The 26866-nt window shown below is 45.0% G+C and overlaps 1 pseudogene; it reads right to left on the bottom strand.

The window, feature by feature from the left end:
* Positions 1 to 198: 198 nt before the first annotated feature.
* On the bottom strand, positions 199 to 26866 carry LOC122927686 (annotated as a pseudogene).

The following is a 26866-nucleotide window of genomic DNA, read 5'->3' as shown; positions in this document are numbered from 1 at the left end:
GGGGCACTTCCAGCCGGAGCTCTTTCAATTCCGCCCACAGGGCTTGGACCACATCCTTTAAGGACTCTGATTCTTCAGACCCCGGCCGCTCCCTTGTAACATGCGTGCTATTCACCACTCTCGCTGCAGCAGGTATGGGCTCTTCCTCTCTCTCTACGGCGGCTAAGTAGAGCTGTAGAATGTTATATCGGCCATTGTTCAGGTCATCTCTTGTAATTTATCTTGTAAAAATTTATTGGAGAGTCCCAATATGAACTGAACTCGTAGAAGCCGGTCCACCTCCCGGAAGGCGCCCATTGCCTCAGGGTCTCGTCGTTGTATCTCATTCAGTGTCTTCTGTAGAGCATTGGAATATTGCATCAGGGTCTCGCCCTCTCGCTGGGGTCGGTTAAAGAAGTGACTCCGTAACTGTACCACTTTGGCCCGCCCCCCTTGGGCTCTCTCTAGCAGGGAGAATATCTTCTCTAGGGTATCTCTCTCGGAGTCAGGCCTTACCATTACTGTCCGCCTGACGTCACCCTCTAGGGCTCCCAACGCATCCTCGTCCCGCAGTTCGGGGGTCAGGTTACACATTTTAACCGCACTTCGCACCCTTTCAGTCCAGTCCTGCAATGTCATGTTTCTACCATCATACTTTGGCAGATGAGGCAGCAGTGCCCCTACAGGGATGTATCCTACTGGGGTAGCCATATTGTTGGGGGCAAGCTGGACTTGCGCCTGTGCACCACTGGCGCCAGGGGATGATCTCCTGCCGCGTTCCCGTCCATAACGGTCGCTGTATCCTGCCGACTACGCCAATTTGTAAGCCGTCTACCGGGGTGGGCTCCCCAGGACACAGAAAAGTCACAGACAAGGAAAGCGACACTGACACCAGCTTTATATGCAAGAATAGAAACTTTACTTTGGAAACAGTATTAACACAAGTACAAACAGTATAAGTAATACCCCAGGCTCACAGTCACCGTCCCTGTCCGAGGGACAGGCCCGTTGGCGTACACAGCAGAGCCTACAAGTCGTACTGAGCCGCTATAGAGGACACACCTAACCAGTGGCAGACGCAGCAGAGCCTGCAAGTCAATTACTGCGCTGCAGTCCAGTACAGTAAGGCCTAACAAAGCTATAACCCTATCTAACTAGCTAATGCAAGGCCTAGGCTAGTCTCTGTTACTTGCAAGTCAATTACTGCGCTGCAGTCCAGTACAGTAAGGCCTAACAAAGCTATAACCCTATCTAACTAGCTAATGCAAGGCCTAGGCTAGTCTCTGTTACTCCGTGTGGCCTTGCTTGATGATAACCTTTTCTGTCCATACACTGGAACTGGTCTTCCTGGGACAACGTCTCTTTCAAAGAGCTGGATCCAGACAGGGGATAGCAGATACTCTCCTTCCTTTGAGCGTCCATTCACTGCCGGACATCCGCAAGCCAGGATGGAATCGGATTCAGTCCCTCACAGCACAATCCTTCCACCATGTCAGATCAACACTTCCTGGTTCACACAGAAGCATGAGTCATCATCTGCTTTGCATATGCAGATCCCAGAGTGTGCTGACTGTGCTGCAAAACAGTGGCCTCTAGTGCCCGGAATGCCAAATGACAGCTCCAATACAATTTCAACGTAAATATCACACATGCAGAGCTTATCCACAATCTCACAGCAGTGTTAAGAGGAATTCAGAAAGTGACTGCCAAGAGTCAGTCTACTCGTCAGCCAGTATCAGGGCAGATGTTTAGATTATTATCTGATTTGTTGCAAAACAAACCTTTCGGCCATACTATTAGTCTATTGATTAAAACAGCTATGTATTTAAGTTTCTACGGTTTTCTTAGGCCTAGTAAATTTACACGTTCCGCATTGCCTAAAGCTTTCTTACGTAAAGGTCAGCTTGTATGGCATAACTTGTGTTATATTTTGACTTTGGATTCTTCTAAAACAGCTCAGCCTGGGGAACTAATAGAGGTAAAATATTTTGCCAATAGGTAACAGTTGGTGCCCGGTCAGGGTCTTTAATGAGGGGTTAGATTTAGTCATGGCTGCTCCGGAGGAGTCGCCATTGTTAGCCATTAATAGCGCACCCCTCAGTACTCACACCTTCATGACGTACATTCACATTTTGTTAGTCAATATGGGGGTGAATCCTATGTCAATATCTGGCCACTCCTTCAGAATTGGAGCTGCGTCAGCTGCTTCCAAAAACAACATCCCGGTGCACATCATTAAGTGATTGGGCCGGTGGAAATCATGCTGTTATGTTCAATATATTCCAGACCCTCATCATGAAATGTCTCTCGCTTTTCGGATATTGGTGATGTAATAGTATGTTTAAATAAATATTTTGAAACCTAAGGTCCCCTTTAGGTTGCCCTACTACAGCAGTTATGGCACAACTCAACTGCTAGGTATAGCTAGGGTGATGTAGGATAGGACGATTTTGATAGCCGATCCAACCACAAGTATAAGTAAATTTATTTGCCAAAGAGACACAAGAGTTAGAAATCGGTCTGTTTGCAAACTGTCTCCTTATTATGGTGAATGGAATTGGTAACAGTTTTGAGATATATACAGCCTCAATATCTATCAAATAATGTATAAATTAGAAGCACTTTCATCATTCACTTGCGCTTCTAAAATAGACATGTTTAGGTACAAAGATTAGATCTATCAGTTTGGTCAGGTGCTCAGCAGGTTTTGTTAAGCTATCACTGGATATTTGGGTTGGAAAAATTGCACTTTAGGTAGTATTTTTACATATTCCAGTAGTCATCATAGTCACTATAATGCATAATACATGATAGAATAAATGCCCTAGTGCCCCAAGTAGGCTTATTTCTTTACAGGTAACAGATATGTTTCTATGGGTTGACAAATGACACAGTAGTGATGAGCGGCAGGGGCAATATTCAAATGCTCGATATTTTGCGAATATTTGGGCAAATATTCGTCATATATTCGAAAATTCGTGATCTCCAGTCATTATTTTCTTGATTTCGAAAATCGGCAGATGGAAAATTTACGTTAAAATTTTGCGATACGAAAATCCTAAATTCAAAGCTATTGCAGCCTTCTCATTGGCCCACATGCAAGAAGCAGTAAAGGATCATGGGTACTGATGAAAAAAATCTAGAATATTCACGATTATTAAGATATAGCACTATATTCTAAATATTTGCAAATTCTCAAAGTGCCAATATTCACGAAAAAATAAGAATATTTGCAATCAACACTATGACACAGTAGGATGACAAATAGTGAATTGTTGCTGATTGCTCACTGGAAAGTTGATAACAGCAACTTATCTAACGTCTGAAGTTTAATTTCAAGCTAAACAAATATTTGTCATTTGTAATGAATGAGAAGCATAAGATTAGCATTCCTTCTGTGCTTAGTCATTCCTGCTAGTGCAAGTCCTGTGCAATTACACATTAGCACATAAGCAGTAGAGCCCAAAGTCTCTGCCGGGATGAAAATAAGCCAACCAGACATGCAATAATGTGTAATAGCATGGTAATTATGCGAGAAAACAGGCACAGGTAAGATGATGTATATAATGCCTGACCCTGTCAATCAACATTCAGAGGGAGTAGCTGGATGGTTGAAGGAGGGGATCTTTCATGCACCCTCTGTGCATGGTACTACTAAATTGCATAATTATTTAAAGTGATTTTGTCACAATGGATTTACAAACAGCATTTACATCAGGTTAGTTAATATTAATTGTCACTGCCCTTGGTTTATTAGAGCTGTTCCTGATGACCCCTTTTTATATGATTAATATATATAAACAAGAGATAGAAGCAGTAGGGATAAGGTTGTGACAAGAACAGCAACATTTACCACCAGTACATACAACCTCCTGGCTGTGTCTCATGGCTTAAAGTGTAGGTGCTACAATTGTATTTCATGTCAATTGTAACCAATCTGTATTCCTAATCCATGTAGTAACTGATCTTTTTTACACTATAATTTCACAATCTAGAACAATCATTTTGGCTTTGACAATAATAGGAAAAAATGTATAGTTATTTCATTAGATTTAGTATTGCATAAAGCAAAGAAAAATTTCATTTAAGTAAAACTATGTTTGGATGGTTCCCTTAGGTTAAGATTTGAAATGCAGAACAAAAAGACCAGTTTGATAATGCTAGGAACAACATAAAGGTCAGAGCAGGTATGCCCGCAATTATAGCTGACAGCATGGATGGAACTTTACAAAAGCAATGTTTTTTTTCCTTTGGCAGTGACTGTAATTAGAAGAGAAAATGGCACTCACAATGTTGTGACAGAGAGTTTAGTACATTAAAACTGTATAAAACTGTACAGCATGAAAATTCATACATGAAAATACATTATGCTATCAGTAACATTGAAATTAGGAAATGCAATATGACCTCATTCACCTGTCTGGCAGAGACCATGGGGACAATATGACATTTTCTATACTATATATTCTATATTGTCTTTTGAACACCAGTGGATTTTCTATTATATCCAATATCTAGGACAGAACAAGTAAAGCAAAAGAACACATAATAAGTGTCAACACTACACAATGATGGTGCCCATCTGACAAAAAAAGCTAAGATTATTTTCTTATAGGTTTTGATTAACGTCTTCATCCCAACTGGAGGTGTTCAGCTGGAACCTGAACAGTATACATGTATATAATCCCAGTACCTAGATGCCAATCAATTCCTTTTTTGATGGTAAAGTACAATATCCCCTTTTCTCGACAAATCTATTGCTTCTGGATCCAGGATGATACACTTCTTACCCTGGTTCCTGTAATAGCTCCACTCTATATATTTCCATTTGGCTGCTCTACTCAGATAGTAAGAGTGCTATGCAGAAGAAGAATATTCCGTACTTAAGGATGAACAGACAACTTCCTTTCTGACAACACTTACCTCTGACTGTTTAACGGGTCACTAAGTTTTCAAAAAATGTTTGAACTCGCATATCATACATTCTCTAATCAATAAAGGCGCAATAGAAGACCATCTCTATTCTGCCCTCTACAGCAATGAGGGACAACAATATTATAAGTGTTTCTCTCTCCTCGTTCTAAAGATCAATGGAGTTCTCAGTACTTAAACCCTCAGCGATCTGAACTTTTTATATGTCTCTATGACATATCAATTAAGTGTTTTGAAAACGCAGTAACCCTTCAAGTCTAAGTACTTTTATGTGTCATGGATTACTATATGTAGTGCACTAGTACTTCTAGTGCTGACTTTGTTTTTGGATTTTTATGCTAGATGCTTGGTCTGTCCTTTGAGGCTTCAAGAATCTAAATTCAGAATGAAGCCTGAGATCAATGGACAATCTGCCTGCAGAGCTCAGAAACAGGATTGTGTAGAGGCACAAATCTGGAGAATGGTAAACATTTCTGCCACAGTGAAAGTTCCCAAGAGCACAGTGGATTCTATAATTCTCAAATGGAAAAAGTTTGATGCCGGATGCCCCACCAAATTAAGTAATCGGAGGAGAAGGGCCTTGTTAAGGCTACAAACCCAATGGTCACTCTGGATGATCTACAAAGAACCTATGTGCAGATGGGAGAAACCTCTAGAAGGTTAACCATCACTGCATCAATCCCACCTATCTGGGCTTTTTGGCAAAGTGGTTCAATGGAAGCCTTTCTTCAGTAAGACAAATGAAGGCCCATCTGAAGTTTGAAAAAAAGGCACCTAAAGGACTTTAGACTTTGAGAAATACAATTTTCTGGTCTGATGAAACCAAGATTGAACTTTTTGTGTTGAGGAAAACATATACTGCTCATCATTTGCCCAATACCAATGTGGCAGCATCCTGCTGTAAGGGTGATTTTCAACAGCAGAATGGAACAAAGTACAGAGCTACTCTTAATGAAAACCTGATCCAGATTGCTCTGGACCTCAGACAGGGTTAAAGGTTTATCTTTCAACAAGACAATTACCTTAAGCACACAGCCAAGACAACACAGAAGTGGTTTGGGGTAACTCTGTGAGTGTCCTTGAGTGACCAAGCCAGAGCCATGACAGAGCTTGAGCGGATCTGCAGAGAAGAATGGCAGAAACTCCCTATATCCAAGTGTGCAAACCTTTTGGCATTATACCCAAGAAGTTGGAGGCTGAAAACTCTGTCAAAGTAAATTAAACTAAGTACTAAGTAAAGTGTCTGAATACTTAGGTCAATTAATATTTTAGTTTTTCCTTTACAATAAATTTACAAAGATTAAAAAAAATGTGGGGGTCATTTATTAAGACCGGCATTTTAGCTGGTGGTGGATGTGCCGAATTTATGTAAAGGTGTCCACATCCTGTCTAAATCTATGCCAGCTCCCTTGCTGGCATAGATCTAGATAATTTTCTAAGCCTAAAACAGTAGAAACTAATATATGAGACAGATGATAAATGATGACCTATTCTCTGGATAGGTCATCAGTATCTGATCGGTGGGGGTCCAACACCTAGAACTCTTATGAGCACCATGGCCTTCTTTCTGCCATTCCTAGGCCAGTGATGTCACATTCATCATTTATGTGGCCTAGCAGATCACAATACCAAGCACAGCCACTATACAATGTGCAGCGCTGTGCTTGGTAAGCTGAGAGAAGGCAGCGGTGCTCACTGGTGTGTCGGTGCCTTCTTAAAAATGCTGATCAGTGCGGGTCCTGGGTAGGATAGGATAGGTCATCAGTAAACCTTTTAAAGGGTTTCTGTCACCAGATTTAACCCTATTAAGCTAGCTGACTTTAGCGATGTGCTAATGTCAGCTAAACCTAACTAGCCTAATCCTACTTTTATCTATGCCCCCGTTACGCCAGAAATCTAACTTTTATAATATGCTAATTAGCCTCTAGTATAAGGGGGGGGGGGCATTGCTCCTGCTCCTAGAGGCTCCGTTCTCCCACCTTTGTCGCCTCCCTTCAAGTCCTGATTGTCAGGGCCAGGCAGTGCTCGCATCTGTCTGCCAGCCCTGTGATCTGGTGAACGGTGCAGGCGTGGTGAGGGAAAGACGCTCGCAGGCTGCCAGCTTCCTCACCGCACCTGCGCCGAATACTGAACAGTGTGAGATTTCACCAGAGCACAGGGCTTGCAGACAGATGCGAGCGCTGCCTGGCCCTGTCAATCAGGACTTGGAGGGAGGCGACAAAGGTGGGAGAACGGAGCCTCTAGGAGCAGGAACCCATACCCCTGTGCTCCTAGAGGCTAATTAGCCTATTATAAAAGTTAGATTTCTGGCGTCATGGGGGCATAGATAAAAGTAGGAATAGGCTAGATTAGGCTGACATTAGCACATCGCTAATGTCAGCTAGCTTAATAGTGTTAAATCTGGTGACAGAAACCCTTTAAACTCTATTAAATTTCTGTGAGAATAGATTATTTCACTAGAATGGCACATCCTTTAAAAAACTATTCTGTTATATTTTACATTTATGTTTATATGGCAAATCAAAAGTTGCATTTCAGTTAATAAACTTAAAAAAAAGGTAATGTAAGGTAAAGTTCCTTTGTTATCATCATCGCAATTAAAATTTGTAGCCCAGGAATCTTATGGCTGGCAGGAAAGTATCATTGTGACAAGTAAGTTAAGTTTTCTAATTAAAAACAAATGGTGGAAATAAGCAGCATAAAAAGCACACAGATATAATAATACTAATTTTAGGCAAACACAGAAAGGATATATACAATTGCAGATGCTCTTAGCAGATTAGACAAGTTGATATTGGGTTGTGATAAAAATTATCTTATGTGAATATAAAAAAATCCATTATTTGTGGAAAGAAATAATGTTTCCAAGATTTACTGAATTCATGACATGAACTGCCTATGACAGTGGATTACATTGACCACCCTTACTAATGCATCCCAGAGACAACTATCAAAGATTAAAGGGACACTGACAGGCCCAAAAAGCATATTATGGGTTATATATGACAGTATAGGTCTTATAAAGGGTATTAGAATCATCTAAGTATCGCCCCTGTCCACCTCATAAATACAATAATATGACGTTTTATAACCTGCTTTCCTCTTGTTCAATCTGCCCAAGGAGCGGTGCTTCATATCAACTTGCGCCCAGCCAGCCTCGCCACAACTGCCGTTTGAAGCTACGCCCAGCTCATCAATATTCACTGAGCTGGGCGGCTACTCTGAAGCGCTGTACTAGTGTCCCCGTCTATCTTCAACGCATGCGCCCGGCACCCTCACTGGCCGGGATCGCATCGCGCATCTGTTTTATGCGCATGCGCCGGGCGCTGCAGATGCGCTATGCGATCCCTTTATAAGACCTATACTGTCATATATAACCCATAATATGCTTTTTGGGCCTGTCAGTGTCCCTTTAAGTTCAGAAAGTTACTGGTAAGACCTTTGAGTAGATGAAGTGATTGATATGTGCTGGAAACAGAAACTCTATCAGCTGTCCAATGTGATATCTAGAGAATATTGATCCATAACATAAAACCATCAATTTTTTAGATCATATGCATTAGATATTTTTATTTATTTTTTACAGAGAAAAACGAGAACATACGCTCCAGTCCATTATAGCCCACGGCTAATCGTCGTGATACATTGTCTTCTATGATGATGATTGACTTTTCAGAATAAATAGCAGTCATGGCAGGAAAAAGAATAATATTAAAATAATTGGAAATAGGTAGAGTATGTTTTTTCTGAGATGTGTTGATCAAAATTTTTAATACTATACCATATGTGGATAAGACATCAGAACAAAGATAAAATACATCCTCAGCTAGCACACAGTAACAAGCACAATAAAATCCCTTCCCCCTATCCCCTACACCCTTGGGGAAAAAAAAAAAAATTCAGCAAAGCAGACTTAAGCATGTGCTATTTCGACAATACCTCCAGTGTACAAGAGAACATTTCAGTGGTCCAATGCTCTGATATAATTATATGGCTAATTACTTGTCAACAGGGTTATTTCTTATCCCTTGTTTCACAAATAAACTATGAAATAGTTACTTACTGTATAGTTACTGTGACACAGTGAGGGGTTGTGTCTGGCAAGGCAGGCATTTTCTTCCCAGCATGTGCGGCTGGGCTGGTTTCCAGCTAGGTGAGGTCAAATACCGGACCAGAGTTTAAATGCCGGTCTGGGTTTTGGCAACACCTGGCTGTCCTTAAATAGACAGCTGAGCTCAGCAGAGATGTCTGTGCCATGATTCCTAAGATGACCCCTGCAGACGACATCGAAACCTAACTGGCGATGTACAAGAAAGTGGCCATCAGGGAAAAGCTACCCCGTGACCAGTGGGCTGAGGCCGTCGCTCCATTACTGGCATCCAATTCCCAGCGGGTTTATTTCGGCTTGCCAGGCGTTCAAGCGGCCGACTACCAAAAAGTAAAGGGTGAGATTTTGGCAAGACTGGGGGTGAATGTGTTGGTCTGGGCCCAGCAGGTACATCAGTGGGGGTTTAAGCCGACTGAGCCTGCGAGGATCCAGTATTATGACTTACTCCACCTCTTGCAAAAGTGGCTACAGCCTGATGATGTGCTGAGTCCCATGGATATGCTGGATAGACTATTGGCTGATATGTTCTGGAGGGCTCTGCCACCCCCTCTCCAGCACTGGATCGGCCAGGTGTCTCCTGGCAATGCCCTAGAAATGGTTGAAGTGGTGGAGCGCTACGAGGCTACTAAGACTGTTATAGGGGGTTATTTTGGGAGGAAGGCAGTCAGAGGGGTGGCTGTGGATGTAGTGTTTCTGGATTTTGCAAAGGCTTTTGATACTGTCCCTCATAGACGCTTAATAGGTAAAGTAAGGTCTATAGGCTTGGAAAGTATAGTTTGTAAGTGAATTAAAAACTGGCTGAAGGACAGTGTCCATAGAGTTGTGGTCAATGATTCCTATTCAGAATGGTCCCAGGTAGGGATGAGCGAACCCGAACTGTATAGTTCGGGTTCGTACCGAATTTTGGGGTGTCCGTGACACGGACCCGAACCCGGACATTTTCGTAAAAGTCCGGGTTCGGGTTCGGTGTTCGTCGCTTTCTTCGCGCTTTTGTGACGCTTTCTTGGCGCTTTTTGAAAGGCTGCAAAGCAGCCAATCAACAAGCGTCATACTACTTGCCCCAAGAGGCCATCACAGCCATGCCTACTATTGGCATGGCTGTGATTGGCCAGAGCACCATGTGACCCAGCCTCTATTTAAGCTGGAGTCACATAGCGCCGCCCGTCACTCTGCTCTGATTAGCGTAGGGAGAGGTTGCGGCTGCGACAGTAGGGCGAGATTAGGCAGATTAACTCCTCCAAAGGACTTGATTAACTGATCGATCTGCAGCTGTGGATCATTGAGCTGCTGATCCTCAATTGCTCACTGTTTTTAGGCTGCACAGACCGTTTGTCAGTCTCATTTTTCTGGGGTGATCGGCGGCCATTTTGTGTCTTGTGGTGCGCCAGCACAAGCTGCGACCAAGTGCATTTAACCCTCAATGGTGTGGTTGTTTTTTGGCTAAAGCCTACATCAGGGTGAAGCTGTGACACCAAGTGCATTTAACCAGCAATAGTCTGTTCATTTTTTGGCCATATCCCAGTCTAATTCTGTCACTAAATCCATACCGGTCACCCAGCGCCTAAATACTAGGCCTCAAATTTATATCCAGCTAAATCTGTCCCTAGTGCTGTAGCTGGGCGAGTTATTTAGTGTCCGTTCAAGCACATTTCTTGTTCTGGGTTGAAATACAATTCCCAATTTAGCAATTTCATAATTTAGTGGTTCCTGCTATATCAGAGCTCTTTGAAATCTATCCCAAAAAGGGTATATAATATTGAAGGTGCACATAGGGTCATTCAGAGTAACTTCACACACACCCGCTACTGTGTATTTCCAAGTCTAATTCTGTCACTAAATCCATACCGGTGACCCAGCGCCTAAATACTAGGCCTCAAATTTAATTCCCTCTAAATCTCTCGTTACCCACCGCTGTACTGTTGTTGCTGGGCAAGATATTTAGTGTCCGTCAAAGCACATTTTTTGTTCTGGGTTGAAGTACAATTCCCAATTTAGCAATTTCATAATTTAGTGGTTTCTGCTATATCAGAGCTATTTGAAATCTATCCCAAAAAGGGTATATAATATTGAAGGTGCACATAGGGTCATTCAGAATAACTTCACACACACCCGCTACTGTGTATTTCCAAGTCTAATTCTGTCACTAAACCCATACCTGTCACCCAGCGCCTAAATACTAGGCCTCAAATTTAAATCCCTCTAAATCTCTCGTTACCGTTGTCCTGTTGTAGCTGGGAAAGTTATTTAGTGCCCGTCAAAGCACATTTTTTGTTCTGGGTTGAAGTACAATTCCCAATTTAGCAATTTCATAATTTAGTGGTTCCTGCTATATCAGAGCTATTTGAAATCTATCCCAAAAAGGGTATATAATATTGAAGGTGCACATAGGGTCATTCAGAATAACTTCACACACACCCGCTACTGTGTATTTCCAAGTCTAATTCTGTCACTAAATCCATACCGGTGACCCAGCGCCTAAATACTAGGCCTCAAATTTAATTCCCTCTAAATCTCTCGTTACCCAACGCTGTACTGTTGTTGCTGGGCAAGATATTTAGTGTCCGTCAAAGCACATTTTTTGTTCTGGGTTGAAGTACAATTCCCAATTTAGCAATTTCATAATTTAGTGGTTTCTGCTATATCAGAGCTATTTGAAATCTATCCCTAAAAGGGTATATAATATTGAAGGTGCACATAGGGTCATTCAGAATAACTTCACACACACCCGCTACTGTGTATTTCCAAGTCTAATTCTGTCACTAAACCCATACCTGTCACCCAGCGCCTAAATACTAGGCCTCAAATTTATATCCAGCTAAATCTGTCCCTAGTGCTGTAGCTGGGCGAGTTATTTAGTGTCCGTTCAAGCACATTTCTTGTTCTGGGTTGAAATACAATTCCCAATTTAGCAATTTCATAATTTAGTGGTTCCTGCTATATCAGAGCTCTTTGAAATCTATCCCAAAAAGGGTATATAATATTGAAGGTGCACATAGGGTCATTCAGAGTAACTTCACACACACCCGCTACTGTGTATTTCCAAGTCTAATTCTGTCACTAAATCCATACCGGTGACCCAGCGCCTAAATACTAGGCCTCAAATTTAATTCCCTCTAAATCTCTCGTTACCCACCGCTGTACTGTTGTTGCTGGGCAAGATATTTAGTGTCCGTCAAAGCACATTTTTTGTTCTGGGTTGAAGTACAATTCCCAATTTAGCAATTTCATAATTTAGTGGTTTCTGCTATATCAGAGCTATTTGAAATCTATCCCAAAAAGGGTATATAATATTGAAGGTGCACATAGGGTCATTCAGAATAACTTCACACACACCCGCTACTGTGTATTTCCAAGTCTAATTCTGTCACTAAACCCATACCTGTCACCCAGCGCCTAAATACTAGGCCTCAAATTTAAATCCCTCTAAATCTCTCGTTACCGTTGTCCTGTTGTAGCTGGGAAAGTTATTTAGTGCCCGTCAAAGCACATTTTTTGTTCTGGGTTGAAGTACAATTCCCAATTTAGCAATTTCATAATTTAGTGGTTCCTGCTATATCAGAGCTATTTGAAATCTATCCCAAAAAGGGTATATAATATTGAAGGTGCACATAGGGTCATTCAGAATAACTTCACACACACCCGCTACTGTGTATTTCCAAGTCTAATTCTGTCACTAAATCCATACCGGTGACCCAGCGCCTAAATACTAGGCCTCAAATTTAATTCCCTCTAAATCTCTCGTTACCCACCGGTGTACTGTTGTTGCTGGGCAAGATATTTAGTGTCCGTCAAAGCACATTCTTTGTTCTGGGTTGAAGTACAATTCCCAATTTAGCAATTTCATAATTTAGTGGTTTCTGCTATATCAGAGCTATTTGAAATCTATCCCTAAAAGGGTATATAATATTGAAGGTGCACATAGGGTCATTCAGAATAACTTCACACACACCCGCTACTGTGTATTTCCAAGTCTAATTCTGTCACTAAACCCATACCTGTCACCCAGCGCCTAAATACTAGGCCTCAAATTTAAATCCCTCTAAATCTCTCGTTACCGTTGTCCTGTTGTAGCTGGGAAAGTTATTTAGTGCCCGTCAAAGCACATTTTTTGTTCTGGGTTGAAGTACAATTCCCAATTTAGCAATTTCATAATTTAGTGGTTCCTGCTATATCAGAGCTATTTGAAATCTATCCCAAAAAGGGTATATAATATTGAAGGTGCACATTGGGTCATTCAGAATAACTTCACACACACGCTTCTGTGCATTTCCAAGTCTAATTCTGTCACTAAATCCATACCGGTGACCCAGCGCCTAAATACTAGGCCTCAAATTTAATTCCCTCTAAATCTCTCGTTACCCACCGCTGTACTGTTGTTGCTGGGCAAGATATTTAGTGTCCGTCAAAGCACATTTTTTGTTCTGGGTTGAAGTACAATTCCCAATTTAGCAATTTCATAATTTAGTGGTTTCTGCTATATCAGAGCTATTTGAAATCTATCCCTAAAAGGGTATATAATATTGAAGGTGCACATAGGGTCATTCAGAATAACTTCACACACACCCGCTACTGTGTATTTCCAAGTCTAATTCTGTCACTAAATCCATACCGGTGACCCAGCGCCTAAATACTAGGCCTCAAATTTAATTCCCTCTAAATCTCTCGTTACCCACCGTTGTACTGTTGTTGCTGGGCAAGATATTTAGTGTCCGTCAAAGCACATTTTTTGTTCTGGGTTGAAGTACAATTCCCAATTTAGCAATTTCATAATTTAGTGGTTTCTGCTATATCAGAGCTATTTGAAATCTATCCCTAAAAGGGTATATAATATTCAAGGTGCACATTGGGTCATTCAGAATAACTTCACACACACACGCTTCTGTGCATTTCCAAGTCTAATTCTGTCACTAAATCCATACCGGTCACCCAGCGCCTAAATACTAGGCCTCAAATTTATATCCCGCTGAATTTGAATACAATACATTGGGCCAAATAATATATTTGTTGTTGTGGTGAACCATAACAATGAGAAAAACATCTAGTAAGGGACGCGGACGTGGACATGGTCGTGGTGGTGTTAGTGGACCCTCTGGTGCTGGGAGAGGACGTGGCCGTTCTGCCACATCCACACGTCCTAGTGTACCAACTACCTCAGGTCCCAGTAGCCGCCAGAATTTACAGCGATATATGGTGGGGCCCAATGCCGTTCTAAGGATGGTAAGGCCTGAGCAGGTACAGGCATTAGTCAATTGGGTGGCCGACAGTGGATCCAGCACGTTCACATTATCTCCCACCCAGTCTTCTGCAGAAAGCGCACAGATGGCGCCTGAAAACCAACCCCATCAGTCTGTCACATCACCCCCATGCATACCAGGGAAACTGTCTCAGCCTCAAGTTATGCAGCAGTCTCTTATGCTGTTTGAAGACTCCGCTGGCAGGGTTTCCCAAGGGCATCCACCTAGCCCTTCCCCAGCGGTGAAAGACATAGAATGCACTGACGCACAACCACTTATGTTTCCTGATGATGAGGACATGGGAATACCACCTCAGCATGTCTCTGATGATGACGAAACACAGGTGCCAACTGCTGCGTCTTTCTGCAGTGTGCAGACTGAACAGGAGGTCAGGGATCAAGACTGGGTGGAAGACGATGCAGGGGACGATGAGGTCCTAGACCCCACATGGAATGAAGGTCGTGCCACTGACTTTCACAGTTCGGAGGAAGAGGCAGTGGTGAGACCGAGCCAACAGCGTAGCAAAAGAGGGAGCAGTGGGCAAAAGCAGAACACCCGCCGCCAAGAGACTCCGCCTGCTACTGACCGCCGCCATCTGGGACCGAGCACCCCAAAGGCAGCTTCAAGGAGTTCCCTGGCATGGCACTTCTTCAAACAATGTGCTGACGACAAGACCCGAGTGGTTTGCACGCTGTGCCATCAGAGCCTGAAGCGAGGCATTAACGTTCTGAACCTGAGCACAACCTGCATGACCAGGCACCTGCATGCAAAGCATGAACTGCAGTGGAGTAAACACCTTAAAACCAAGGAAGTCACTCAGGCTCCCCCTGCTACCTCTTCTGCTGCTGCCGCCTCGGCCTATTCTGCTGCTGCCGCCTCGGCCTCTTCCTCCGCCTCTGGAGGAACGTTGGCACCTGCCGCCCAGCAAACAGGGGATGTACCACCAACACCACCACCACCACCTCCGTCACCAAGCGTCTCAACCATGTCACACGCCAGCGTTCAGCTCTCCATCTCACAAACATTTGATAGAAAGCGTAAATTCCCACCTAGCCACCCTCGATCCCTGGCCCTGAATGCCAGCATTTCTAAACTACTGGCCTATGAAATGCTGTCATTTAGGCTGGTGGACACAGACAGCTTCAAACAGCTCATGTCGCTTGCTGTCCCACAGTATGTTGTTCCCAGCCGGCACTACTTCTCCAAGAGAGCCGTGCCTTCCCTGCACAACCAAGTATCCGATAAAATCAAGTGTGCACTGCGCAACGCCATCTGTAGCAAGGTCCACCTAACCACAGATACGTGGACCAGTAAGCACGGCCAGGGACGCTATATCTCCCTAACTGCACACTGGGTAAATGTAGTGGCAGCTGGGCCCCAGGCGGAGAGCTGTTTGGCGCACGTCCTTCCGCCGCCAAGGATCGCAGGGCAACATTCTTTGCCTCCTGTTGCCACCTCCTCCTTCTCGGCTTCCTCCTCCTCTTCTTCCACCTGCTCATCCAGTCAGCCACACACCTTCACCACCAACTTCAGCACAGCCCGGGGTAAACGTCAGCAGGCCATTCTGAAACTCATATGTTTGGGGGACAGGCCCCACACCGCACAGGAGTTGTGGCGGGGTATAGAACAACAGACCGACGAGTGGTTGCTGCCGGTGAGCCTCAAGCCCGGCCTGGTGGTGTGTGATAATGGGCGAAATCTCGTTGCAGCTCTGGGACTAGCCAATTTGACGCACATCCCTTGCTTGGCGCATGTGCTGAATTTGGTGGTGCAGAAGTTCATTCACAACTACCCCGACATGTCAGAGCTGCTGCATAAAGTGCGGGCCGTCTGTTCGCGCTTCCGGCGTTCACATCCTGCTGCTGCTCGCCTGTCTGCGCTACAGCGTAACTTCGGCCTTCCCGCTCACCGCCTCATATGCGACGTGCCCACCAGGTGGAACTCCACCTTGCACATGCTGGACAGACTGTGCGAGCAGCAGCAGGCCATAGTGGAGTTTCAGCTGCAGCACGCACGGGTCAGTCGCACTACAGAACAGCACCACTTCACCACCAATGACTGGGCCTCCATGCGAGACCTGTGTGCCCTGTTGCGCTGTTTCGAGTACTCCACCAACATGGCCAGTGGCGATGACACCGTTATCAGCGTTACAATACCACTTCTATGTCTCCTTGAGAAAACACTTAGGGCGATGATGGAAGAGGAGGTGGCCCAGGAGGAGGAGGAGGAGGAGGAGGAAGAGGGGTCATTTTTAGCACTTTCAGGCCAGTCTCTTCGAAGTGACTCAGAGGGAGGTTTTTGGCAACAGCAGAGGCCAGGTACAAATGTGGCCAGCCAGGGCCCACTACTGGAGGACGAGGAGGACGAGGATGAGGAGGAGGTGGAGGAGGATGAGGATGAAGCATGGTCACAGCGGGGTGGCACCCAACGCAGCTCGGGTCCATCACTGGTGCGTGGCTGGGGGGAAAGGCAGGACGATGACGATACGCCTCCCACAGAGGACAGCTTGTCCTTATCCCTGGGCAGCCTGGCACACATGAGCGACTACATGCTGCAGTGCCTGCGCAACGACAGCAGAGTTGCCCACATTTTAACCTGTGCGGACTACTGGGTTGCCACCCTGCTGGATCCACGCTACAAAGACAATGTGCCCACCTTACTTCCTGCACTGGAGCGTGATAGGAAGATGCGCGAGTACAAGCGCACGTTGGTAGACACGCTACTGAGAGCATTCCCAAATGTCACAGGGGAACAAGTGGAAGCCCAAGGCCAAGGCAGAGGAGGAGCAAGAGGTCGCCAAGGCAGCTGTGTCACGGCCAGCTCCTCTGAGGGCAGGGTTAGCATGGCAGAGATGTGGAAAACTTTTGTCAACACGCCACAGCTAACTGCACCACCACCTGATACGCAACGTGTTAGCAGGAGGCAACATTTCACTAACATGGTGGAACAGTACGTGTGCACACCCCTCCACGTACTGACTGATGGTTCGGCCCCATTCAACTTCTGGGTCTCTAAATTGTCCACGTGGCCAGAGCTAGCCTTTTATGCCTTGGAGGTGCTGGCCTGCCCGGCAGCCAGCGTTTTGTCTGAACGTGTATTCAGCACGGCAGGGGGCGTCATTACAGACAAACGCAGCCGCCTGTCTACAGCCAATGTGGACAAGCTGACGTTCATAAAAATGAACCAGGCATGGATCCCACAGGACCTGTCCGTCCCTTGTCCAGATTAGACATTAACTACCTCCCCATAACCATATATTATTGGACTCCAGGGCACTTCCTCATTCAATCCTATTTTTATTTTCATTTTACCATTATATTGCGAGGCTACCCAAAGTTGAATGAACCTCTCCTCTGCCTGTGTGCTAGGCCTAAATATATGCCAATGGACTGTTGCAGTGGTGGGTGACGTGAAGCCTCATTCTCTGCTATGACATGCAGACTGATTCTCTGCTGACATGAAGCCAGATCCTCTGTTACGGGAGCTCTCTCCTCTGCCTGGGTGCTGGGCCTAAATTTATGACAATTGACTGTTGCAGTGGTGGGTGACGTGAAGCCTGATTCTCTGCTATGATATGAAGACTGATTCTCTGCTGACATGAAGCCAGATTGTCTGTTACGGGACCTTTCTCCTCTGCCTGGGTTCTGGGCCTAAATTTATGAAAATTGACTGTTGCAGTGGTGGGTGACGTGAAGCCTGATTCTCTGCTATGATATGAAGACTGATTCTCTGCTGACATGAAGCCAGATTGTCTGTTACGGGACCTTTCTCCTCTGCCTGGGTTCTGGGCCTAAATTTATGAAAATTGACTCTTACAGTGGTGGGTGACGTGAAGCCTGATTCTCTGCTATGATATGAAGACTGATTCTCTGCTGACATGAAGCCAGATTCTCTGTTACGGGACCTCTCTCCTCTGCCTGGGTGCTGGGCCTAAATTTATGACAATGGACTGTTGCAGTGGTGGCTGACGTGAAGCCTGATTCTCTGCTATGACATGCAGACTGATTCTCTGCTGTCATGAAGCCAGATTGTCTGTTACGGGACCTCTCTGCTCTGCCTGTGTGCTAGGCCTAAATATATGCCAATGGACTGTTGCAGTGGTGGCTGACGTGAAGCCTCATTCTCTGCTATGACATGCAGACTGATTCTCTGCTGTCATGAAGCCAGATTGTCTGTTACGGGACCTCTCTGCTCTGCCTGTGTGCTAGGCCTAAATATATGCCAATGGACTGTTGCAGTGGTGGGTGACGTGAAGCCTCATTCTCTGCTATGACATGCAGACTGATTCTCTGCTGACATGAAGCCAGATTGTCTGTTACGGGACCTCTCTGCTCTGCCTGTGTGCTAGGCCTAAATATATGCCAATGGACTGTTGCAGTGGTGGGTGACGTGAAGCCTCATTCTCTGCTATGACATGCAGACTGATTCTCTGCTGACATGAAGCCAGATTGTCTGTTACGGGACCTCTCTGCTCTGCCTGTGTGCTAGGCCTAAATATATGCCAATGGACTGTTGCAGTGGTGGGTGACGTGAAGCCTCATTCTCTGCTATGACATGCAGACTGATTCTCTGCTGACATGAAGCCAGATTGTCTGTTACGGGACCTCTCTGCTCTGCCTGTGTGCTAGGCCTAAATATATGCCAATGGACTGTTGCAGTGGTGGGTGACGTGAAGCCTCATTCTCTGCTATGACATGCAGACTGATTCTCTGCTGACATGAAGCCAGATTGTCTGTTACGGGACCTCTCTGCTCTGCCTGTGTGCTAGGCCTAAATATATGCCAATGGACTGTTGCAGTGGTGGGTGACGTGAAGCCTCATTCTCTGCTATGACATGCAGACTGATTCTCTGCTGACATGAAGCCAGATCCTCTGTTACGGGAGCTCTCTCCTCTGCCTGGGTGCTGGGCCTAAATTTATGACAATTGACTGTTGCAGTGGTGGGTGACGTGAAGCCTGATTCTCTGCTATGATATGAAGACTGATTCTCTGCTGACATGAAGCCAGATTGTCTGTTACGGGACCTTTCTCCTCTGCCTGGGTTCTGGGCCTAAATTTATGAAAATTGACTCTTACAGTGGTGGGTGACGTGAAGCCTGATTCTCTGCTATGATATGAAGACTGATTCTCTGCTGACATGAAGCCAGATTCTCTGTTACGGGACCTCTCTCCTCTGCCTGGGTGCTGGGTAGTGTTGAGCGCGAATATTCGAAAAGCAAATTTTTTTCGCGAATATCGCAACTTCGCGATTTCGCGAATATTTCGAATATAGTGCTATATATTCGTAAAAACGAATATTCGTTTTTTGTTTCCCCCCCCCCCCCACAAAATTACAGTACACATATAATTGATTGTTTCCCAAAGGTCCAACAGCTCAGATCTTACTCACATTGCCTAGAAAGTGATTGAGGCGCGAATCTTCGTAAGGCGATTTTATTAGCGCACATGCGAATATCGGCACGTCCCAGAACAGAGGCAAAGGGCTTTGCATTCATACATTAGTGAATTGAGTTGCGAATCTTCGTAAGGCGATTTTATTAGCGCACATGCGAATATCTACACTTGTCCCAGAACAGAGGCAAAGGGCTTTGCATTCATACATTAGTGATTGAATTGAGCTGCGAATCTTCGTAAGGCGATTTTATTAACGCAAATGCAAATATCTACACTTGTCCCCAGAACAGAGAGGCAAAGGCCTGTGCATTCATATAGTATAGCACCATATTCGCGAATACGTAGAACTTCGTAAAAGTCGATTTACGAATATTCGTATTTTTTATTTTACTTTCCACCTTACAGATTACATTGATCTGTACTCTGTCAACTACTGTCATCACCCCCCACTGTATCTCGATTGATTCCCAAAAGTCTCACATTCCCTAGAAAGTGATTGAGGTGCGAATCTTCGTAAGGCGATTTTATTAGCGCACATGCGAATATCTACACTTGTCCCAGAACAGAGGCAAAGGGCATTGCATTCATACATTAGTGATTGAATTGAGTTGCGAATCTTCGTAAGGCGATTTCATTAGCGCACATGTGAATTTTGCATAGCATATGTATTATGCGATAATTCGAATTATCGCATATGCGAAATAATAACGAATTTGAATAATCGCGAATATTTTACGAATATTCTTTCGAATATTCACAAAATTTCGCGAATTCGAATATGGGACATGCCGCTCAACACTAGTGCTGGGCCTAAATTTATGACAATGGACTGTTGCAGTGGTGGGTGACGTGAAGCCTGATTCTCTGCTATGACATGCAGACTGATTCTCTGCTGACATGAAGCCAGATTGTCTGTTACGGGACCTCTCTCCTCTGCCTGGGTGCTGGGCCTAAATATATGCCAATGGACTGTTGCAGTGGTGGCTGACGTGAAGCCTCATTCTCTGCTATGACATGCAGACTAATTCTCTGCTGACATGAAGACAGATTCTCTGTTACGGGACCTCTCTCCTCTGCCTGGGTGCCGGGGCCTAAATATCTGAGAATGGACTGTTCCAGTGGTGGCTGACGTGAAGCCTCATTCTCTGCTATGACATGCAGACTAATTCTCTGCTGACATGAAGACAGATTCTCTGTTACGGGACCTCCCTCCTCTGCCTGGGTGCTGGGCCTAAATATATGCCAATGGACTGTTGCAGTGGTGGCTGACGTGAAGCCTCATTCTCTGCTATGACATGCAGACTAATTCTCTGCTGACATGAAGACAGATTCTCTGTTACGGGACCTCCCTCCTCTGCCTGGGTGCTGGGCCTAAATATATGCCAATGGACTGTTGCAGTGGTGGCTGACGTGAAGCCTCATTCTCTGCTATGACATGCAGACTGATTCTCTGCTGACATGAAGCCAGATTCTCTGTTACGGGACCTCTCTCCTCTGCCTGTGTGTGTGCTGGGCCTAAATATATGCCAATGGACTGTTGCAGTGGTGGCTGACGTGAAGCCTCATTCTCTGCTATGACATGCAGACTGATTCTCTGCTGACATGAAGCCAGATTCTCTGTTACGGGACCTCTCTCCTCTGCCTGTGTGTGTGCTGGGCCTAAATATATGCCAATGGACTGTTGCAGTGGTGGCTGACGTGAAGCCTCATTCTCTGCTATGACATGCAGACTAATTCTCTGCTGACATGAAGACAGATTCTCTGTTACGGGACCTCCCTCCTCTGCCTGGGTGCTGGGCCTAAATATATGCCAATGGACTGTTGCAGTGGTGGCTGACGTGAAGCCTCATTCTCTGCTATGACATGCAGACTGATTCTCTGCTGACATGAAGCCAGATTCTCTGTTACGGGACCTCTCTCCTCTGCCTGTGTGTGTGCTGGGCCTAAATATATGCCAATGGACTGTTGCAGTGGTGGCTGACGTGAAGCCTCATTCTCTGCTATGACATGCAGACTGATTCTCTGCTGACATGAAGCCAGATTCTCTGTTACGGGACCTCTCTCCTCTGCCTGTGTGTGTGCTGGGCCTAAATATATGCCAATGGACTGTTGCAGTGGTGGCTGACGTGAAGCCTCATTCTCTGCTATGACATGCAGACTAATTCTCTGCTGACATGAAGACAGATTCTCTGTTACGGGACCTCCCTCCTCTGCCTGGGTGCTGGGCCTAAATATATGCCAATGGACTGTTGCAGTGGTGGCTGACGTGAAGCCTCATTCTCTGCTATGACATGCAGACTAATTCTCTGCTGACATGAAGACAGATTCTCTGTTACGGGACCTCTCTCCTCTGCCTGGGTGCCGGGGCCTAAATATCTGAGAATGGACTGTTCCAGTGGTGGGTGACGGGAAGCCAGATTCTCTGCTATGGAACCTCTCTCCAATTGATTTTGGTTAATTTTTATTTATTTAATTTTTATTTTAATTCATTTCCCTATCCACATTTGTTTGCAGGGGATTTACCTACATGTTGCTGCCTTTTGCAGCCCTCTAGCTCTTTCCTGGGCTGTTTTACAGCCTTTTTAGTGCCGAAAAGTTCGGGTCCCCATTGACTTCAATGGGGTTCGGGTTCGGGACGAAGTTCGGATCGGGTTCGGATCCCGAACCCGAACATTTCCGGGATGTTCGGCCGAACTTCTCGAACCCGAACATCCAGGTGTTCGCTCAACTCTAGTCCCAGGTCATAAATGGTGTACCCCAAGGTTCAGTGCTGGGTACCTTTATTATGTATTTTATTTATTAATGATAATGAGGACGGGATTAATAGCACCATATCTATTTTTGCACATGACACTAAGCTGTTTAGAACTGTACAGTCTATGGAAGATGTCCATAAACTACAAGCTGACTTGAACACTCTGAGTGAAATTACAAATGTAAAGCTATGCATCTTGGTAGTAATAATCTCGGTCCTTCATACGTCCTAGATGATGTAGCACTGGGAGAGTCACTTATAGAGAAGAATTTGGGTGTCCTTGTAGATGGTAGATTAAATTACAGCATACAATGTCAATCAGCTGCTTCTAAGGCCACCAGAATATTGTCATGCATTAAACGAGGCATGGACTCGCAGTGCAGGGATGTAATACTACCACTTTACAAAGTGTTGGTGCGGCCTCATCTGAAATATGCAGTTCAGTTCTGGGCACCAGTACATAGAAAGGACTCACTGCGGCTGCAAAAAGTACAGAGGAGAGAGCGGCTAAACTGATAAGGGGAATGGAGGATCTTAGTTATGAAGAAAGATTAAAATATTTTAATTTATTTAGTCTTGAGAAGAGACATCTAAGGGGGGACATGTATGGCCCATATATAAATGGGCCATACAAAAAATACGGTGAAAAGACAAGGGGGCACTGCTTCCGAATGGAGAGGAAAAAGTTCAGTTTCAGGAAGCGTCAAAGCTTCTTTACTGTAAGGACTGTGAATCTGTGGAATAGACTTCCTCAGGACGTGGTCACAGCAGGAACAGTAGACAGTTTCAAAAAGGGTTTAGACAAATTCTTAAAAGTAAAAAACATTTTTATGTGTAGAAATCGGAGTCTCAATTTCTTTTGGTATTCGCATCACCACCTATCCCTTGGTTGAACTTGATGGACGTAAGTATTTTTTCAACCATATTAACTATGTAACTATGTAACCCCGTAAATATCCATCCTAGACCCGGTGACTTGTGCCATCCAAACCCACCCGAGGTGTACCCTCTACGGACCTGGCTCCGATAGTCTGCTGGCGGAGTCAGGAGCTGTGCCATGTAAGAGCTGACTGTACCCATCAGGTGGAACCCATGGATACTAACTATGGCTACCATCAGTCGCTATATGCCAGGAAGCTGTGTGATGCAGGCACCCCAAAAACTCTAAAAAAAACTGTGCCAGGTGGAAGTAAGAGACACTCCAGCGGAGGCTCTGCTGGACTCAGGGAGCCTGGTGTCCCTAGTAAGGGCTCCCCTGGTATGGTCAGTGGAGTAAACTGGCCGAAAGTTGGGGTTATGTGCATCCATGGAGACTTAAAAGACTATTCAACCGCCCTGGTGTCTCTAACCAAAGGGGCTGGCAGATGGACTCATGTAGTGGCAATTGCCCCATATTTACACTACGAACTTATAATAGGGAGATAGTTCCCGGCACTGTGGCCTGCTATGAGAGTGACTGATACCCATGAGACAGGGGTAACCCTAGCAGAGTAGCCTGGCTTAGGGGGGGAACCAGAACCCTGGGAACCTGAGACTGAAGGACCAGAGGTAGGGGTGACCCCCCAGTTCGGTGGAAGACAGCCCCACAAAATGTGATGGTGGGAGACGTGGAGGACTTGCCGCTGGATCCTGAAATGGCAGACCTCAATTTCTCCAGGGATAATTTTGGTACCGCCCAACGTTGGGACCCAACCCTATCCCGCACCTTGGAAAATGTGTTGAGAGTGGATGGTGAACCACAACAACCTGGAGTAGAGTTAGTGTTTCCCAGTTTTGTGGTTTATCAGAATATGTTGTATCGGGTAAACCAACTACGGGGTGAGCCTATTGAACAGTTGGTGGTCCCCAAGGCTTACCGCAAGCTTGTGTTAGATCTAGCCCACAACACATTCTCGAGGGTCACCTGGGGCTGCAGAAAACTCAGGATCGTATTCTACAGCGGTTTTACTGGCCCAGCATATTCAAAGAAGTGGAAGAGTTTTGTAAGTCTTGCCCGACCTGTCAGATAATTAGCCCCCTGCCACATTTCCGTAGTCCCCTAGTATCTCTCCCAATTATCAAAGTACATTTTTACTGAATAGCTATGATCCTCATAGGCCCAGTACCGAAGTCCGCCAGAGGGCATCAACACATTTTAGTCATTCTACACTACGTCACTTCATTCCCCGAGGCGGTGACACATACCTCGGCCAAACTCATAGCTAAGGAGTTAATGGAGATGTTCCCCGAGTAGTACTACCTAAAGAGGTTCTGACTGACCAAGGGACCCCTTTTATGTCCAAGGTGATGAGGGAACTCTGTAAGTTGCTACACATAAAATAACTACGGACGTCCATTTACCATCCGCAAATGGACAGTCTAGGTAGAACGGTTTAACCAAACATTAAAAAATATGTTGAAAAAGGTAGTGTCTAAAGATGGGAAGGACTGGGACCTCCTTCTGCCCTATCTCATGTTGACAGTGAGAGAGGTACCACAGGCCTCTACTGGGTTCTCAGCCCTTGCTGCTATATGGCAGACACCTTTGCGGTCTCTTGGACGTGGCCAAAGAGGCTTATAAATAACAACCCACTCCACATAAAAGTGTAATTGAGTACATTACTCAGATTAAAGATCGGATAGAGACAGTGTTGCCTCTTGTAAGCGAGCATATGGAGGCAGCTCAGCGAGCCCAGATTTGGGTCTATAATCGGCAGGCTCGGGTCCGGATCTTTAACCCGGGTGATCGGCTTTTGGTTCTGGTGCCGACCGTGGACAGTAATTTCCTGACTAGGTGGCAGGGGCCCTACGAGGTACTCAAAAAAATTGGAGATGTAAGCTACAAGGTACATCAGCCAGGGCGGCGAAAGCCGTGCAGGTTTACCATGTGAATTTACTCAAACAGTGGAAAGATAGGGAAACCTGTACAGAAGACAGCCCGCAGCCTCAGTCTGATGCAAGAGAGGTGGCTGCCACAGTAAAAATTGCTGACAGCCTCTACTCTATACAGACTCAGGAGGACAGGGAGTTTGTTAGTAGGAACACAGATGTGCTCTCGGACCTCCCTGAAAGCACTTCCATAATTCAGCATGACATTGTCACTGAGCCCCAGGAAAAAGTCCTTAAATAGACAGCTGGGCTCAGCAGAGAAGTCTCAGTTTTTTTGGGATCTTAGGCTTTGTGCCATGCTGGAGGGCTGAGAACCGCTTGTTGGGGAAACATGCCCCCTAAAGCCTGCTCTTGACTACTGGAAGCGGAACTGCCAGCAAGGTGACTTGTGTTATATGAACTTTCCATGTGTGAATTAACACCAAGACTGCAAAGTTACGTGCTGTTTTGTGCAATTGCCTCAAGTGTGAATAAACACAGAAGTTTTGAGCTAAGAACTTGTATTTTGCCTCTGTAAATACCCTATCTAACAGAGCGAAACCCCACATTACATAGTTGGTAAGGTTAGAAGAACATACAGGTGAACACAGGAACATCAACACACAGGTCCATCAACTCAAACCTATAATCCTACTGTGTTGATCCAGAAGAAGGCGGCTCATGTGAACAGTGATGGCCAATCCGGGGCTGCCGAAATTGTCTTGGGCTACCAAATGCACAGTATGCATCATGTCGTTTTGAGAAGTGGTGTGGCAGAAGGGTAGGAGAAGAATTTGCTAATCTGTAGCTGAAAAGATGAAAAGGAGGACTCCAGGCAAGTGTTTTGCCCGTTCAACAGTTAATTTTATTTCTCTTGGTCCATAATAAATTACAGAAATTGCAGTTTTAGGATCTTTCCACACATGAATTTGGCTCTGGTGTTTATCTACCATTAAAAAAAAAAGTCAGAATAAGCAACTGCAGTTTTTTTTTTTTTTTAGAAAGACTCGATTTCTGTACATTTAAATTTTTCTGCCTAGACATTTTTCTGCAGAGCTTATGCTTTTTAAGCTTCTCTTGAGAGATCTTTTTCTTTTGGGCAACTTACTCATCTGGTTTGGGGATGATCTGCTCCTTTTCAGTCAGAATCTCAGTGTGGCAGGGGGAGTTCATGTAAGGTTTAATGTGTCCGTGAGCGTGGTAGGTTCATCTGCGAATCTTGAAGGCCTTGTTCACCTGAATGTGCTTGATAACCTGACAATCAACATCCAACCTCTTCAGTTCTGCAATGCTCTCTATGTTTTGTAATATATGCAGGAAAAATGTTGTGCTTTTCTTCGGCCAACATCCTTGTGTCCAGTCCCAATGCTTGGACTGGCATAACGGTTAACACCTCAATTGTTACATCGTTACGATTGAATGGTATGCACTTCGTCTTCAGGTTGACATCTTTTAAGCATTTGTTGGCTTTGCAGATGCGAATGCCCTTAATAGCTTCAGCGGTCTCAGAGTGTTCTTGAAGTGCACTTGCAGGTTAGACCTTGGGGCCTTGCATAATTTTGTGGGGGGTTTTTTGCTGTCATTTTTTTTCCACACAGCTTGTATCACTGCTAGCAT

This window comes from Bufo gargarizans, chromosome 1 (assembly GCF_014858855.1).
Source record: "Bufo gargarizans isolate SCDJY-AF-19 chromosome 1, ASM1485885v1, whole genome shotgun sequence".
In the NCBI taxonomy this organism is placed as follows: domain Eukaryota; kingdom Metazoa; phylum Chordata; class Amphibia; order Anura; family Bufonidae; genus Bufo; species Bufo gargarizans.
Note: the sequence above shows the minus strand (reverse complement) of the source record. Positions and strands in the feature narration are given on the sequence as shown.